At 47.2% G+C, this 14,926-nt stretch overlaps 1 pseudogene; it reads right to left on the bottom strand.

The window, feature by feature from the left end:
• Positions 1–321: 321 nt before the first annotated feature.
• On the bottom strand, positions 322–1,892 carry LOC144328298 (kelch-like protein 35; annotated as a pseudogene).
• Positions 1,893–14,926: the final 13,034 nt, after the last annotated feature.

Raw genomic sequence — 14,926 nt, 5'->3', positions numbered from 1 at the left:
GTGCAAATATAGCCAAAAGCAGGAGCAACTCACAGGTTTACCTAGGAAGTGATTGATGCAGAGGTTCCGCAAGGGTTTGGGCATCCGGCAGATGGTCGAGCAAAGGAGCTTCATTGAAAGTGGCTGCTCAGACAGTTCGCTCGATCCGTTCAATTCGCTCTCGTACTTGACCCCGTTCAGCAAAATGTTTGCTACCTGCACCGCAAAGAAGATGCCCTGATCGGCATTCAAGAACGTACAAGCAACATGGAACAGGAGCTGAGCAGGATGAGCAAAACATCTCTGGCATAGCTCCCGGAGTAAGATATTCCTCCTCGTCTGCTCACCTTTTTTCCAGACTTGATTTACAGTGATGTTTCCCCAGTAAAATGCACTTGTGCCCCCAGTGTGTCTGCGTGGAAAGTGCTGTTGAGCTTCTCAGGGATACTGTACCCTTAATTAGAAACTTCCTCCACCCATCTTTGGCTTTCAGTGCCAAGGGATCTCTGTTGTGCACCGGTGCCAGCGGGGTTCTCCAGGCTCCCAGTAGTAAATCATCTTGTAGCGCTGGGTTAAGTCTTCCCCACCCAACACGTAGATCCGCTTCCCGCAGGAGACTACCCCTGCGTTGGCAACCCCACGCGGCAGTTTGGGCATACCAATGTCGCCACTAATTTTGCCAGTCTCGTTGACTAAGAAGCACTTGCGAGAGCTGTGGTGGTTCTCGGGGATGAGGAGCCCTTCAACCCAGCCCCGCATTTTCTTCTCGATGTACCCCCCGATTACATAGATCCCCCTGTCCCCAGCCACAGCTCCTGCAGCAAAGAAACCCGTGGACAGAGGCACCTGAGTCCATGTGTTGGAGCTGGTCTCGTAGATCAGGAAGCCTTTGTGGAACAGCCAGTGGCCAGAAACTCCCGTCGCGCCGCCAAGGAGGTACAGCTTGTTCTGGAAGACGCTTGAGGCCGGGTGGCTCAGGGCAAAGGGAAGCTTTGCAATCGTAGCCCACGTCCCTGTCGCAAGATCAAAAGCCTCAGCCAAGTTGAGGAAGCTTTGGAACTGACACCATCCCCCCATGGCGTAGAGCTTCTGGTTGTGGAACAGGAATCCATGTGCAGCCCTGGGCACAGTCATGGGTGCGAGCTGCAGCCACTGGTTTCTGAAAGAGCTGAACTCATAGACGGCGGTGGAGTAAGAGTTCTTACAGATGCCTCTAGAGACGTAGATCTTCTCACCAGCTGTGGCGCAACACGCATGCGTCAAGGACTGCAAGCCGGGAAGCTTCTCCCATAGTTCGGTCTGTGGGTCATAGCAGCCCATGTGGGCCTCTTCACTCTCCAGCTCCTGGTACTCGCACATCTGGGTGTCGATGCACAGGATGTGCGGCTTGTACATGCCCTGTCGGAGGCCCTTGATGTGACGAAACCTCTCCTCGTCATCCAGCACCTTCCACTCGAGCCTGAGGTCCTTCCACTTCTCCAAGTCCCTCTGTAGTTCAACTTGCTCCTCCAGACTGAAGAGCGGGAAGCGGACATGGCGCATCAGGTCTCCTAGCAGAGGACCATGCTTGCTGGATTGCCCTTGCACCCAGAGTCGCACTGCCCGATAGACCTTGATCTCTGAAGCCACTTCAAGGTTGCTGGAGGATATCAAGGTTGCTGGAGGAAACTCTCATGCTCGCAGACCTGGCTGAATTTTCTGGTGAGGAAGCGTATGACTGCATGGAGGAGGGCAGGACTCTTATGCGTCCTCGCCAAAGAATACATCTCAAAGCAGTTCTGCACAGAGAGATTTTTCCCGAGGAAGCTGGAAGGCGAAAGAAGGAACAGGAAGGCCTGTGGAGCAGAGGAACCAGCATGACTCCCACCATGAAACCTGGTGGTTAGCCTCAGGACCCCATGGCTTTTGCTCATCCTAGCCAGGGTCCAACCTGTACTCCATCCTTATCACTCCTTGCTGGTTCAAGCAGGGCAGGTGGACGGGCAGTGGCAGCACAGAGGGGAATCAGCAAGGGAGATTGAGGCCCTTGCAGTGTGGCGGGCTTCAGCAAGGGCCCAACCATGCCATCTTCTGATATCAGCCTTACAGGAGCTGTGCAAGCGTAGCTGAGTGGCAGGGCACCTGCCCTGCATGTGAAAAGTCCCTGGTTCGATCCTCAGCATCTCCAGGTAAGACTGGAGGTGCTCCCTGTCTGAAACCCTGGAGAGCTGCTGGCAGCCAGTGCACACAATATTGAGTTAGATGGACCAAGGGTCTGACTCAGTACCAGTCAGCGGCTTATGTTCCTCTATTGGTTCCAGTCCAGCTTGACTGGGGGATTCAGCAGGGGAATAAATGGGGGTTGTCCTCTGTTACCAGAGAGGCATTGTGAGGCCTGTTACACACAGACTGTCACGTTTGCTCCTTTCTTGCCACACTACAAGGGCACGAGGAAAAGGAAAAAGGAACTGCGGGAGCAAATGTTTGGTTGTGCAACACGGGCATGCTTGTTCTTCCACAACCACAGGCAATAGTTCCCTAAAATAGCAGGGCTGGTATATTTCCCACCCCTGCCCCCATACACTCAGGTTGCAATATTTTATCAGGAGGAAAATGTGACTCCACATACAAACACAGAGGACTGGGGCGCCTTTGGGTGGAGTGAGGCCATTCTTGCTCCAGGCAGAAGCAACAGCAGCAAAATCCAACCATTGGCCTCTCCTGAAGAACAGAGATGTTAAGTCCTGCCCTGCCTATCTTGCACCTGCTAATCAAGGATGCTGCCATTCTCCCTCACCACAAACCGGAGGGATGCTCTCTTGTCTCCAGTGTCAAAGCAAAAGTCAACTGACAGCCCCGGGTCAGCTTCCAGATGTGAAATGGATTGCTCCCCAAGAGAAACACTTTGCAGCGCTCTTCAGCTCAGAAGAAGCGGGATGGTGGGTGTCCTGTTTCGGGAGTTGTAGCCAATGTCAGTCCTACTCAGAGTAGACCCACTAAAGGTAATAGTCATGATGACTAACACAGGCCCATTCATTTCAAAGGGGTTTGCTTTGAGCAGGACTTAGGCTGCTATCACATGGACGTTTGTTCTGTTCTCCAGACTGTTTCCCTAACTGTTAATTCCCACCTTGCATTTGAGGTTTCATACGATATAAAAGCCACTTTATTATATTATTATATTTAATTCATTTTATGTATCCAATTTTACCTTATATACATCAGTCTTTATACGTCAATACTCCTTCTTAAAACCTTTTTCTAAGGTCGACCCAAATTCCCTTCCACAAATTCCCCATTTTTATACTAATAGCAAAACAAAATAAAAAGAATCAGAATATAATTGTACACCCTTTGGATTCCCAAACCCCACCCCACCCTTTCCCGGTTTCGATCCCCAACCAATGTCCATCAGTCTATCTGCTATCAGCCTGGAGACCTCACGTCCGAGGCTCTTAATTCTCTCTCAGTTCCTCTCTGCCGGTTTTTTTGATAGTCCTTTGTATTAAACACCAAATCTCGGAGAAGCTCTGTCCCACTAATGTCCATATTTCTTCCAGCCAGACCTCCATATTTAAAAGTGGAGCTCAAATCTTGTTTCTTAATCCTTTTAAGTCCAAATGTCCCAAAAGCTCCAGCTTCCACCTTGATCAAATTTGTAATCCATAGTTCTTCAGATCTCCACAAAAGGAGATCTCTCCATTCTTCATTCTTCAATTCAAACCAGATTTTCATCATCCAGTTCTTATTTTCCTTTGTATCCATCTTGACAGGCCTCTGGCTCTCCTTTGCCATCTGCTGCATTACGGCCCCTCCTTCCTGTTCCTCCTGATCAACATATATCTCTTTTTCCACTTCCTCAAGCTTCTCAGATTTCTTTTCTTGTTCAGCTGCATAGACTTTTTGAGTCAAGTCCTTATCCAACTCAGTAAGTTTATTTACTGTTGACTTCAAAGTTGTGACACTTGTAGCCAAAACATCACTTTGCTCTTGCAACTTTCCCAGGAGAAAAAAAGCCTTGTTCAGCTCAGCCTGTATTTTTCCACCTGCAGCCATTCTTGTAATGTCCCTGAACCCCCTCTAGAGGGATTCTGGTTATTTAGTATTCCTTCCAGTTCTAACCCAAAAGTCAAGTTAACTTGTTTCAGTTCTTCTTTGTTTTCAACAATTTATAACTATATTGTAACAAATATAACCAGCAAAGACAACAGAAACAAAGTTCTCTATTTTTTTCCAACTTTGACAGCTAGTTTGACAGCTGTCAAAATCTTCTATGTCTCCTCAACAGGCTCTCTCTCGTGGATCACTCCCGGGTCCCGGAGGGGGGGGTGGCACTTCAGCTCTCCAAATTAACTCTTATCCTCCAGCAAGATTGCTTATACTGCCAAATCGTGCAATTAATAACTTTATCCAATAAAAAGATGTTCTCTCGACCTTAGTTATCTAGTCCTTGCTTCAAGTTGTTTACAAGGCGGGGAGATGGACTTCCTCTTTGTGCCTTCCCCGATCGTGCCGAATTTAAACAAAAATTTTCCTTTTATAAATCCAAATTCCGTATTACTCGCGGGTTGTTACTTTTAGTCCAAATTTTCAAAGGAAGAAGTCAGCGCTCTCCGACCATGGCATGTGGCTTCACTCCGTAGGAGAAGCAGTCGACTCTCAGCACCACGCCGCTCCCCGTCCCCCATTCCGAAGCCTTTAAAAAGGCTCCTTCTCGGGTCGGGTGGGGCGCAAATAGTGCCCGCCGAGTCTCCAGGTCCACAGGCTTCAACGCCTGTGGTTTCTGAGGGTCCCCGAGTCGTCGCCGCGGCAGGACCCGTCTCCTACTGAGCCGATTCCCTCCGGAGCTCAGAGGGAATCCACCATTAGACGATGGCGCTAACCCGGAAGTCGAAGGAACTATAACCCCTACCCCAAGTACCTTATTCCAGACTGCAAAGGATACCAATGAAGCTCGTAAACAGTCCAAGAAATGGAGAAGCAGCACCATGGTCAGCTCACTGTGGAGCCAGTGAAAGTGATGATGGTTTCTACAGCTTTAGGTTTTAGTGTAGGGCAGGGGTCAGCAAACTTTTTTTAGAGGGGGCTGGTTCATCATCCCCCAGACCTTGTGGCTGGCTGGATGGGGGGGCTTCTCTCTCCCCCCCTCCCCCACCCCTCCCCTCCCCCTGCCTACCTGTGCTGCTGCTTCAGCGCTGTGCTCTGCCAACCACAGCTTCTGTGCCTGCCCTTGCAAGCGGCAGAGGCTGTCTGTGGTGGTAGAGGGACCAGCACTCAGCCAGCTCAGCCCAGACCCCTTCCTCCACTACACAAGGAAGGGAGAAGGGCAGGGGGAAGCCAGGAGGAGGGAGGCGCCGTGGTGTGTGAGACAGAGGGGGGAAATGGCGCCAAAAAAATGGTGGCACTAGGGGGGAAAAAGGGAAACATGACTACTATACTACTGTTCCCAGAATGCTGTTATACGCGACACCAATCTTGAGAGCAGTGTGAGATTCTAGGGGTTCCGGGTGCGCTTACGCACGGCCTGTGTTTCCCTTAGGAAATAAGGCAAAGTGGAGACAATGGTGTCTTTATGATATATGGCTTATTTATACACACCTATACAGCCCCACGCCTACATGGAAGGGTTCAGAGCATCAACATTCCAAGAGGTCCCAGTTTCTCCTAAATCATAAGCTTTGTTGAAGAAAATACGCATGCGTGCTCCAGAAGCTGGTTGTCAGGAGAAGTTCTAAGACAGACCACATTCACTCACTTACCACATGCTGGGAGAACCAGGACAGCCAGGAGAAGCTGAGGGGGATGAAAGAGAGAGGATGCATTTAATGAAGAAGAGGGGTAGAATCAACCAGCCACCATTTTGATATACCCACACAGTAAAAGGTAAAGAGACCCCTGACCATTAGGCCCAGTCGTGGCCAACTCTGGGGTTGTGGCATTCATCTCGCTTTACAGACCGAGGGAGCCAGCGTACAGCTTCTGGGTCATGTGGCCAGCATGATTAAGCCGCTTCTGGCAACCAGAGCAGCGCACGGAAACAACATTTACCTTCCCACCAGAGTGGTACCTATTGATCTACTTGCACTTTGACGTGCTTTCGAACTGCTAGGTTGGCAGGAGCAGGGACCGAGCAACGGGAGCTCACCCTGTCATGGGGATTCGAACCGCCAACGTTCTGACTGGCAAGTCCTAGGCTCTGTGGTTTAACCCAGAGCGCCACCCGCATCCCTTACCCACACAGTAGGGTGGCAGCAAATTCAGAAGCTCATGGTCCCTTCGTTATAGTCAAAGCCATGTCTCCTCCTAAGATTATACAACAACCTTACAATCATAAAGTAATAATAATTAGAGATGCATTACAAAGAACAGTGTGGCTCTCCATGTCTTGCCTTTCAGCTAGATCTACTATCTTCTGTGCATATACATGGGCACATGATTTGGGACGCTCTGAGATCTTCTTTCAAAGAGACTTAAATCATGTTTTCCTTAAAGTCTGTTGTATGTAACATAGCTTGCCCACCTTTCCAGTGTTTCTAAATGCCTAGTATGGGAGCATACAAAACAATTCCTCCTTGGTGCGCCTTCTCCAGAGTGACCCGAGGAGCCAATCCTCAGCAGCTGACTTACCTCCTTTCACTCATACTTGGCTCCAATCAGCCCCAAGTACAAGAAGACTTCAGTGACTAAAAAGTTTCGTTTTCATGCTGATTGGGTGGCTGGAGAGAGAGATTTGGAGGGACCCTGTTGCAGAAATGGTAATGAGTCTTTGATTACACCTCCCCACCCATACCAGTTGGAAAGGGCACAGACTATGGATTTTGTGTTAAAGCACCAGATGGAGAGGATTGTTTTACTCCCTATTACCAAGCAAGCAATGCTCACCAGTCTCGGAAACGTCCCCATACTTCTTGGCTGGCAACGTCCCTATCTCTTGTCCGCCCAAGCTTTCAGTGCTTCAGCTAGAAATGCACAAGCTTTTATAGACCTTGGGACCACGCCTCTAACTGCATTCCTAGGATTCTTGCCTTTGAGATGGGTAACCAATACTGCTGGCAGCTACAGAGCTGACTCCCAATGCCAGGTGATCCCTGCCTTGCATAATGGCTCACATGATGCAGTGCACATGCACCATTTGAATGGGAATGCCCATCAACTTTGCAGAGGCTCAGCCCTCGTAGCCCCTAGAAGTTGGCTCCTATGAGACAGCCTGTTTTGTAGCCTTCTGTTCTAAAAGATGCAGCGAAAACGAAGAGCAGATATAGAGAAAGAAAAGGAAAATCTACCCAGGCACATTAGACTTGCTGCTGTGGAAATATTTCAGGGGGAGCTCAATGGAGCTGTTCTTTCAGCAGTGCTGATGGAATGGGCCCCTGCTTTCTATCTCTTCCATTAGGACTGTGCTGTTTGATTCCCCCCACCCCCCCCCAGATCTGGAGAGTCAGGTGGGTGTGTATAGCAATTTAGTAAGGAGCCTGAGGAACCAATCAGTCTTTGTGGGCCCTCATGCTACTGACATTTCCATAGAATCATAGGATTGTGGAGTTGGAAGGGACTCCAAAGCTCATCTGGTCCCTTCCTGCATTGCAGGAGTCACAGCTAAAAAAATCCCTGACAGATGGCCATCTAACCTCTGTATAGAAACTTCCAATGAAGGAGAATCCATCACCTTTTACGGGAGTCCATTCCACTGTCATTCAGCTCTGCACTGTGTTGCCAGGTGGCATGACTGAGCTGAATGGGCTTAAGACCAAACCTAACCCCCCCCATCTCTGTCAATTTCTTTTTGGAAATTGACACTGGCTTTGGCTCAGCCTTTCGTTGGCAAGCCCTAGGCGCTGAGGCTTTTACCCACAGCGCCACCCGCGTCCGGTTCGAATCCCCGCGGCGGGGTGCGCTCCCGTTGCTCGGTCCCAGCGCCTGCCAACCTAGCAGTTCGAAAGCACCCCTGGATGCAAGTAGATAAATAGGGACTGCTTACTGGGGGGAAGGTAAACGGTGTTTCCATGTGCTGCGCTGGCTCGCCAGATGCAGCTTTCTCACGCTGGCCATGTGACCCGGAAGTGTCTCCGGAGAGCGCTGGCCCCCGGCCTGTTGAGTGAGATGGGCGCACAACCCTAGAGTCTGTCAAGACTGGCCCGTACGGGCAGGGGTACCTTTACCTTTTACCTTTTTTGGCTCAGCCAGCTGAGCAAGTTACGTACATCGGCATATTGTTGGCTGAGCCAGGGTTGGGGGCTTAGCACCAGTGGAGATCCGCAGCACCTTAAATTCCTTGTCACAGGATTAGCCCCCCACCCCAACCTATTATTTATACTGTACCATCAATGGCCAGAGCCGATGACAGGCAGAATGACAGAATCATAGAGTTGGAAGGAATCCTAAGGGTTATCTATTCCAATCCTGTGCAATGCAGGAATCTCAGCTGAAGCATCCAAGACAGATGGCCACCCAACTTCTGCTTAAAAACCTCCAACAAGTTCTATGAATTCTAATTTTGTCCTCCTCCTCCTCCTCCTCCTCCCTGATGTGTTCTACAAGGAGCAACAGCTCCCAAGGAAGCACTGACAGCCATGGTAACTCTCTGGACTGAATATGCAACAACAATATTCTTTATTTCGGTCCAATGACCCACAAAACATTTTCTTTTCTAAAATATTTTTTATTAGGGATTTCAAAATAACAATTTAACAAAAATACATTCTCCACATTTCCCCCCTCCATTTCCCCCTCCCCCCTGAAAAAGAAAAACCCACCCTCCCACCCACAGACTTCCCTCAGCTCCTCTCTCTGGTTTCTCATGTTATTCACATGTTATTATTTCACATGTTATTATTTCACATGTTATTCTCTGCATGTTATAAAATTGTAAAGATCCTCAATTTATCTATCTGTATGTTGCCAATAAAGAATTTGTGAGAGTTTATTCAAAACCTGCCAAGGAGTCCAGTTCATTTTGTTGTTTCTTTCAATACTTCGTAAAAGGTTCCCATTCTTCTTTAAAGTCACAGTTATCCTTGTCACGTAGTTTATGTGTCAATTTCGCCAATTCCGCATAGTCCATCAATTTCTCATGCCACAGTTCTTTAGTCGGGATTTCCTCATTCTTCCATCCTTGTGCTATTAAGACTCTTGCCGCCGTTGTTGCATACATGAAAATGTTTTTTTAATTTCCTTGGCAGGTCTACAAAAACATTTTCAAAAGCAAAGATACAGAGATACGGGGCAAGGGTTCCAAGACGGATCACTGTGTTTTAACCAAAGCGTGTATGGTTTCTATTTTTTATTATAAGCAAGAGGGCAGACAGCTGGAGGCTGCTGAGTGCTGACTGAGGAGGATGGGGCACAGCCCCATTTGCCCTGAAGGAGCAGCCTCCACTGTATGTGATCATTCCAAAAAATAATCATATATTGAGCATTAAGCCCTTTTGTGATTGTGTATTTGCACCCAGGGCCATAAGTCTTGGCAGGCCAGGGTGCATGTTTCTTTTGCTGCTCTGCTGACAATCCTACTTCATTCTGGCCCCAACAGGATTTGACCGCTGGGCTGTTTGCTTTCTTGGTTGTCCAAGGCTGGATTCCCCCTTTGCCTCCCCTTGCAGATCTGAATCACCTTTTCTCTACAAGGATGTATCTCTCGGTTTCCCTCTGCTTCCCTTCGTTTCTTAGAGAAACCCCTGTTTCTATTTTGAGCCTGAGAATGAGGAAATGGATTGGAAGCAGTGAAAGAAGATACACTCTGTGTTGTTGTGAAACCCTCCTGCGTAACCTTGACACTACAGTAGGGATGAACCTAAGCACTAAATAGCATCAAAATAGCACCATGAACCACGAGAACCTAAGGAGAGCGCTCCTGAACCAGTGGTTCAACTGGTCCAGTATCCTGTTCTCACAGTGGCCAACAAGATACCTGTTTCAAGAAGCCCCCCAATAGGACTTGGGCACAACAGAAACTCCCATCACTTGTGATTCCTAACAACTGTTTTTCAGACAATGAAGGCAGAATGGAGGCATAGTGGCTAGTAGCCTTATGGTACTTGTGACCCTTTGGATGTTGCTAGACTACAGCTTGCATGATCCCTCACCACCAATCGTACTGGGATTGATGAGTACTGGAGACAAACAACATCCAGAGACTCACAGGTTTCCCAATGAAAATGTAACAGCTCATGAGGCAGGGCCCAACCAATGACATACCATCCAACATTTCTTCAATGAAAATAGCGATGTCCTACTCTATTATTATTATTATTATTATTATTATTATTATTATTATTATTATCTTTATATCCCAGCCACTCCAGGCAGCTCCCAACAAACATAAAAACATAATAAAATATCAAACATTAAAAAACTTACAGGGCTGCCTTCTGATGTCTTCTTAAGGTTACTTATCTCCTTGGCTCAGGAGGGGAAGGGGGTCACATAATTCTTTTTTTTAAAAAATATTTTATTAAGGATTTTCTTGTTTTACAGAAGTGTAGTGCCTCGTTTTTTGTTTGTTTTTTCCATGTAACATTTTTACAAATCCATTTCATTTGTTGAGGCATTAGGGGGAGAAGAAAAAAAGAAAGAGGGAAGAAAAGGGGGGGGTGGAGAGAGGGAAGATGGATGGGGGTGGGGTCGGGTGGCGGTGTTTCTATTATGTTTAATGTGTGTAGAGTTTGGTGTCAGCGTTGTTTGTGTTGTTCACTTGTGTTCCTTTGGTGGTGAGAGAGGTTGGGGTTGGCCTAGGGTGTGATTGTTTGCTTGTGATTGGCTGTGGTGATCTTTGTTTTTGTGTGTGAGTGAGGTGGGTGGGTGTTTTGGATCAGGTTAGCCATATTGATTTGTATGCTGTTGGTGGATTATTGTCATTGTCCTGTTGGGCTGTGTGTGTGATAAAGGGGAGCCATACCGGGGTGAAGGTGTCTTCTTCTGTTTGTCCCCGTGTCAGTTTCAGTTTATTAGTTAATTTTTCTAGTAGGGCTGTTTCCCATACTATTTGGTACCATTGGTCCATGCTTACTCCTGACAGGTCTCTCCAGTGTCTGGTTATGGTATTTCTGGCTGCTGAGAGCAGGTGGGTTATGAGTTCTTTGTGGTGTAAATGGGCATTGTTGTCTTGGAAGATGTTTAGTAGGGCCAATTTTGGGTTATGTCTATTACTTGCTTAGTTATTGTACATATTTCTTGTATGGCTGTCGTCCAGAATAGTTGGATTTTGGGACACTCCCACCACATGTGGAGGTATGTGCCTGTGGAGGTGCACCCTCTCCAGCATTTTGGTGAGGTTCCTGGGTGTATTAGCGCTAGTTTCCTTGGTGTTAGGTACCACCTGTAGGTGAGTTTCAGTGTGAGTTCTTTTCTTTTCATTGATATGGATTTAAAGGGGGGTTTAGACCACATTCTGGTCCATTGAGTGGGGTTAATCTCAAAGCTTATGTCATTCTCCCATTGTTTTTTGATTGCGTCTAGGGGATTTGCGGGATTTTGGAGTAGTATTTTGTATATTGCGGATACTGTCCCTTTACCGTTTCCCTTTGTTGTTAGGAGGAGATTTTCGAAGGTTGTCAGGGGCCTAGTTGCTGCTGATTTTACTGTTGGGTTGTTTAAGAGGGCGTGTAGTTGGTGTTGTGTTAACCAGGGCATTTGGGTGTCTTCTAGTTTGTCTTGTATTTCTTGTGTTGACAGGGGTTTGTTATTTTTATAAAAGTCTATTAGGCGATATAAGCCTTTGGCTCGCCAGGTTTTTATCTGGAGGTTTTGTGCTGCATGGTGGAATAATGGGTGGTACGCCAGGGGGATTAGTAGGGATGGGGTTGGGGATAGTTTGCCTATTTGTGTTTTCCATGCTTTGAGCATGGTCTGTGTGTACCTGTTATGTTGTGGTGCAGGTGTTTTCAATTGTGTCCCTTTCTAGGTGTACCCATTGTTTTGTCTCATCTTCTAGTATATATGGGATTATATGGCGTATTTGGTTGGCAGTGTAATATGCTTCTATGTTGGGGATTCCCCATCCTCCTTCTGAGGTGGGGAGGTGCAGGTATTTGGAGCTTATTCTTGGTTTTTTATGTGAGAAGATGAAAGAGCGTAGTTTTCTCTGCCAACTGCGAAGTTGGGTTGAGGGGATCCAGATTGGGAGGGTTTGGAATAGGTAGGTTAGTTTTGGGAGTGTGATCATTTTGATCATGGCTATTTTGTCTGAGAGAGTGAAATTCATGTTATTCCATCTCTTTAGGTCTTTGTTAATTTGTCGCCACAGGGGCTTGTAGTTGTGGAGGTACAATTTATTGAGGTTTCTGGTTATTTGTACCCCTAGGTATCTGAACTTGGTGTGGCAAAGTTTTATTTTGGTGACCTTCATGAGTTCTTTTTGGGTGTGAGGAGGGGTGTTGAAGCACATAGCTTCTGACTTTGTAAAATTTACCTGTAGGCCCGACACCACTGCAAATGTGTTGAGTTCTCTGATTAGGGAGGTTGCTGTGCTTATGGGGTCTGGTGTTGTGACCATTAGGTCATCTGCAAAGAGCCCTAATTTATAGGTTCTGCCTTTTATTTCCACTCCCTTGATGTCTGTGGCTGCTCGGATGCGGATTGCTAGGGGTTCCAGAGCCAGGATAAATAAGAAGGGAGACAGTGGGCATCCTTGTTTCGTGCCTCTTTGGATAGCTATAGTATTAGAATCCATATTGTTAGTTCTGCATTTTGCTGAGGCTTCGGAGTATATTTGTTTGAGGATTTGTAGGAAGTTGGGGCCAAATTTCATGTTAGTTAGTACTGCTAATATGTATTTCCACTCTAAGCAATCAAAGGCTTTGAGGATGTCTAGGGACATAATTGTCAATGGGAGTTTGGTTGCCTTGCTGTGTTCGATCAGGTTCAGTAGTTTCCTGATGGGGTCTGTTATATTGCGGCCAGAGACAAAGCCAGTCTGGTCTGGGGCTATTAACTTGTGTAGAAATATTTTTAGGCGGTTGGCCAAGATTGATGTGAATATCTTGTAGTCTTGGTTTATTAATGAGATTGGGCGGTATGATTCTACTTTGAGGCTGTCTTTTAGTGGTTTTGGGATGGAGACTATTTTGGAGTGGGTCCAGGTTTTGGGGATGGGGCCCCCTTTTATGATGTCGTTGAATAGGCGGGTCATGTAGGGCATCAAGGGTTCTTTAAATTTCCTATAGAATTCTGCTGTGAAGCCGTCTGGGCCTGGGGCTTTATGTGGTTTCAGTTTTTTGAGGACTGCATCTATTTCCTCTGGGGTGATAGGGCTGTCCATGAATTCCTGTTCCTCATCAGGGGTCACATAATTCTATAACTTCCAATGAAAATAGGGACGTTCTACTATACCCACCAACATTTCTCTGATGAAAATAGAGACATCCTAAGGAAAAGCAGGACATCCTGAGATCAAATCACAAACTGGGACAGCTTCTGTAAATCTGGGACTGTCTCTGGAAAATTTGGACACTTGGAGGGTCTGCAATGATGCTCTCCGTTGCTCAAAGAATTCCTTCTGAAGCTGTTTGTTCTTGTTCTATGGTCCATTTAAGCCCCGCCCCTCCTTTCCTGAAGCCACACCTCCCCTCTCCTAATCCTTAATGAGGCTCCAGGTGTGCCCCCTCCCCATCCATGCAAGGCACACAATTGGAGAATAACAAATCAGAGCACAATAAGCAAAACAGACTATGACACCTCTGCCAGTTGGACCAATTGGAGGCTGGGTGATGTTCAGGCTGGGAGGGGCAAAGCTCGGGGGGAAGGAAGATCAGGCTGCACACCAGACTCCGGACAGAGGTGGGGTTATGGAGATGGGAATTAGTCTTGTGGGTTGATAGGAATAACTGGGATGGGAGGCAAGTTGCAGGCCCTGTGGGGAGGGCCATGGAGCTAGTAGCTGTGTCTCAATATGGAAAGACTCAAAGGCTTCACTTGCTGTGCGTGCTGAATCTGAAGCCATGGCCTTCGGGACCCTCTCTAGAAACTTAATGGGGAGCCCAAGATCTGTTGAAGTGTTAACGTTGTGAGTCCCTCCATCCTAAGCTCAGGCTGTATATATGTGTAAATGAAACCATACATGCCCTAAAGCAGGGGTCAGCAAACATTTTCAGCAGGGGGCTGGTCCACTGTCCCTCAGACCTTGTGGGGGGTTGGACTATATTTTTAAAAAAGAAAATGAATGAATTCCTGTGTCCCACAAATAACCCAGAGATGCATTTAAAATAAAAGCACACATCCTACTCATGTAAAAACACCAGGCAGACCCCACAAATAACCCAGAGATGCATTTTAAATAAAAGGACACATTCTACTCATGTAAAAACACGCTGATTCCTGGACCGTCCGTGGGCCGGATTTAGAAGGCGATCGGGCCAGATCCAGCCCCTGGACCTTAGTTTGCCTACCCATGCTCTAAAGAATCCACAGTCTTCATGGACTTTCATTCCAAGGAACCAAAACCTGAAAACAGACCTCTGGCACCCTTGGAGCATCTTTCTCCTTGGGGACTGGGGGGCATGCAACCCATAACTAAAATATGTAACAAAACTAACACAACACACACGAATTAAAACAGGGGACTCATGTCGACAGATTGGGGCTGATCAATGTGTGAAGCAAAATGCTAGATGAGTCTTTGCAGGGATCTTCTAATATTCTGAGGAACTTTAGAAGAGCTCACTGGATCAAGCCAATGACATCCTGTTCTTAACCGAGGTGAACCAAATCCCCATGGGAAACCTGAGCACAGCAGTGCTCCCTGTTCCTATCGTTTCCAGCAACTGACATTCAGAGGCATTACTGCATTCAACCATGGAAGCAGAGAGTAGTCCCCATGACCAGTAGTCATCAATGGCCTTTTTCTGATAAACTTGCGTCTTTGCCTACATCTTGCACTTGACTGGGAGTCTCTGATTCAGATTTCTTGCCAATGACCTCTTCTCATCTTTATTCTGTGTCTCCCCCCCCCCTCCACCAGCAGGAATGACTTGCA

Source organism: Podarcis muralis, chromosome 7, assembly GCF_964188315.1.
Source record: "Podarcis muralis chromosome 7, rPodMur119.hap1.1, whole genome shotgun sequence".
Taxonomy (NCBI): domain Eukaryota; kingdom Metazoa; phylum Chordata; class Lepidosauria; order Squamata; family Lacertidae; genus Podarcis; species Podarcis muralis.
The sequence above is the reverse complement of the archived record's forward strand: the minus strand, read 5'-3'. Positions and strand labels throughout refer to the sequence as shown.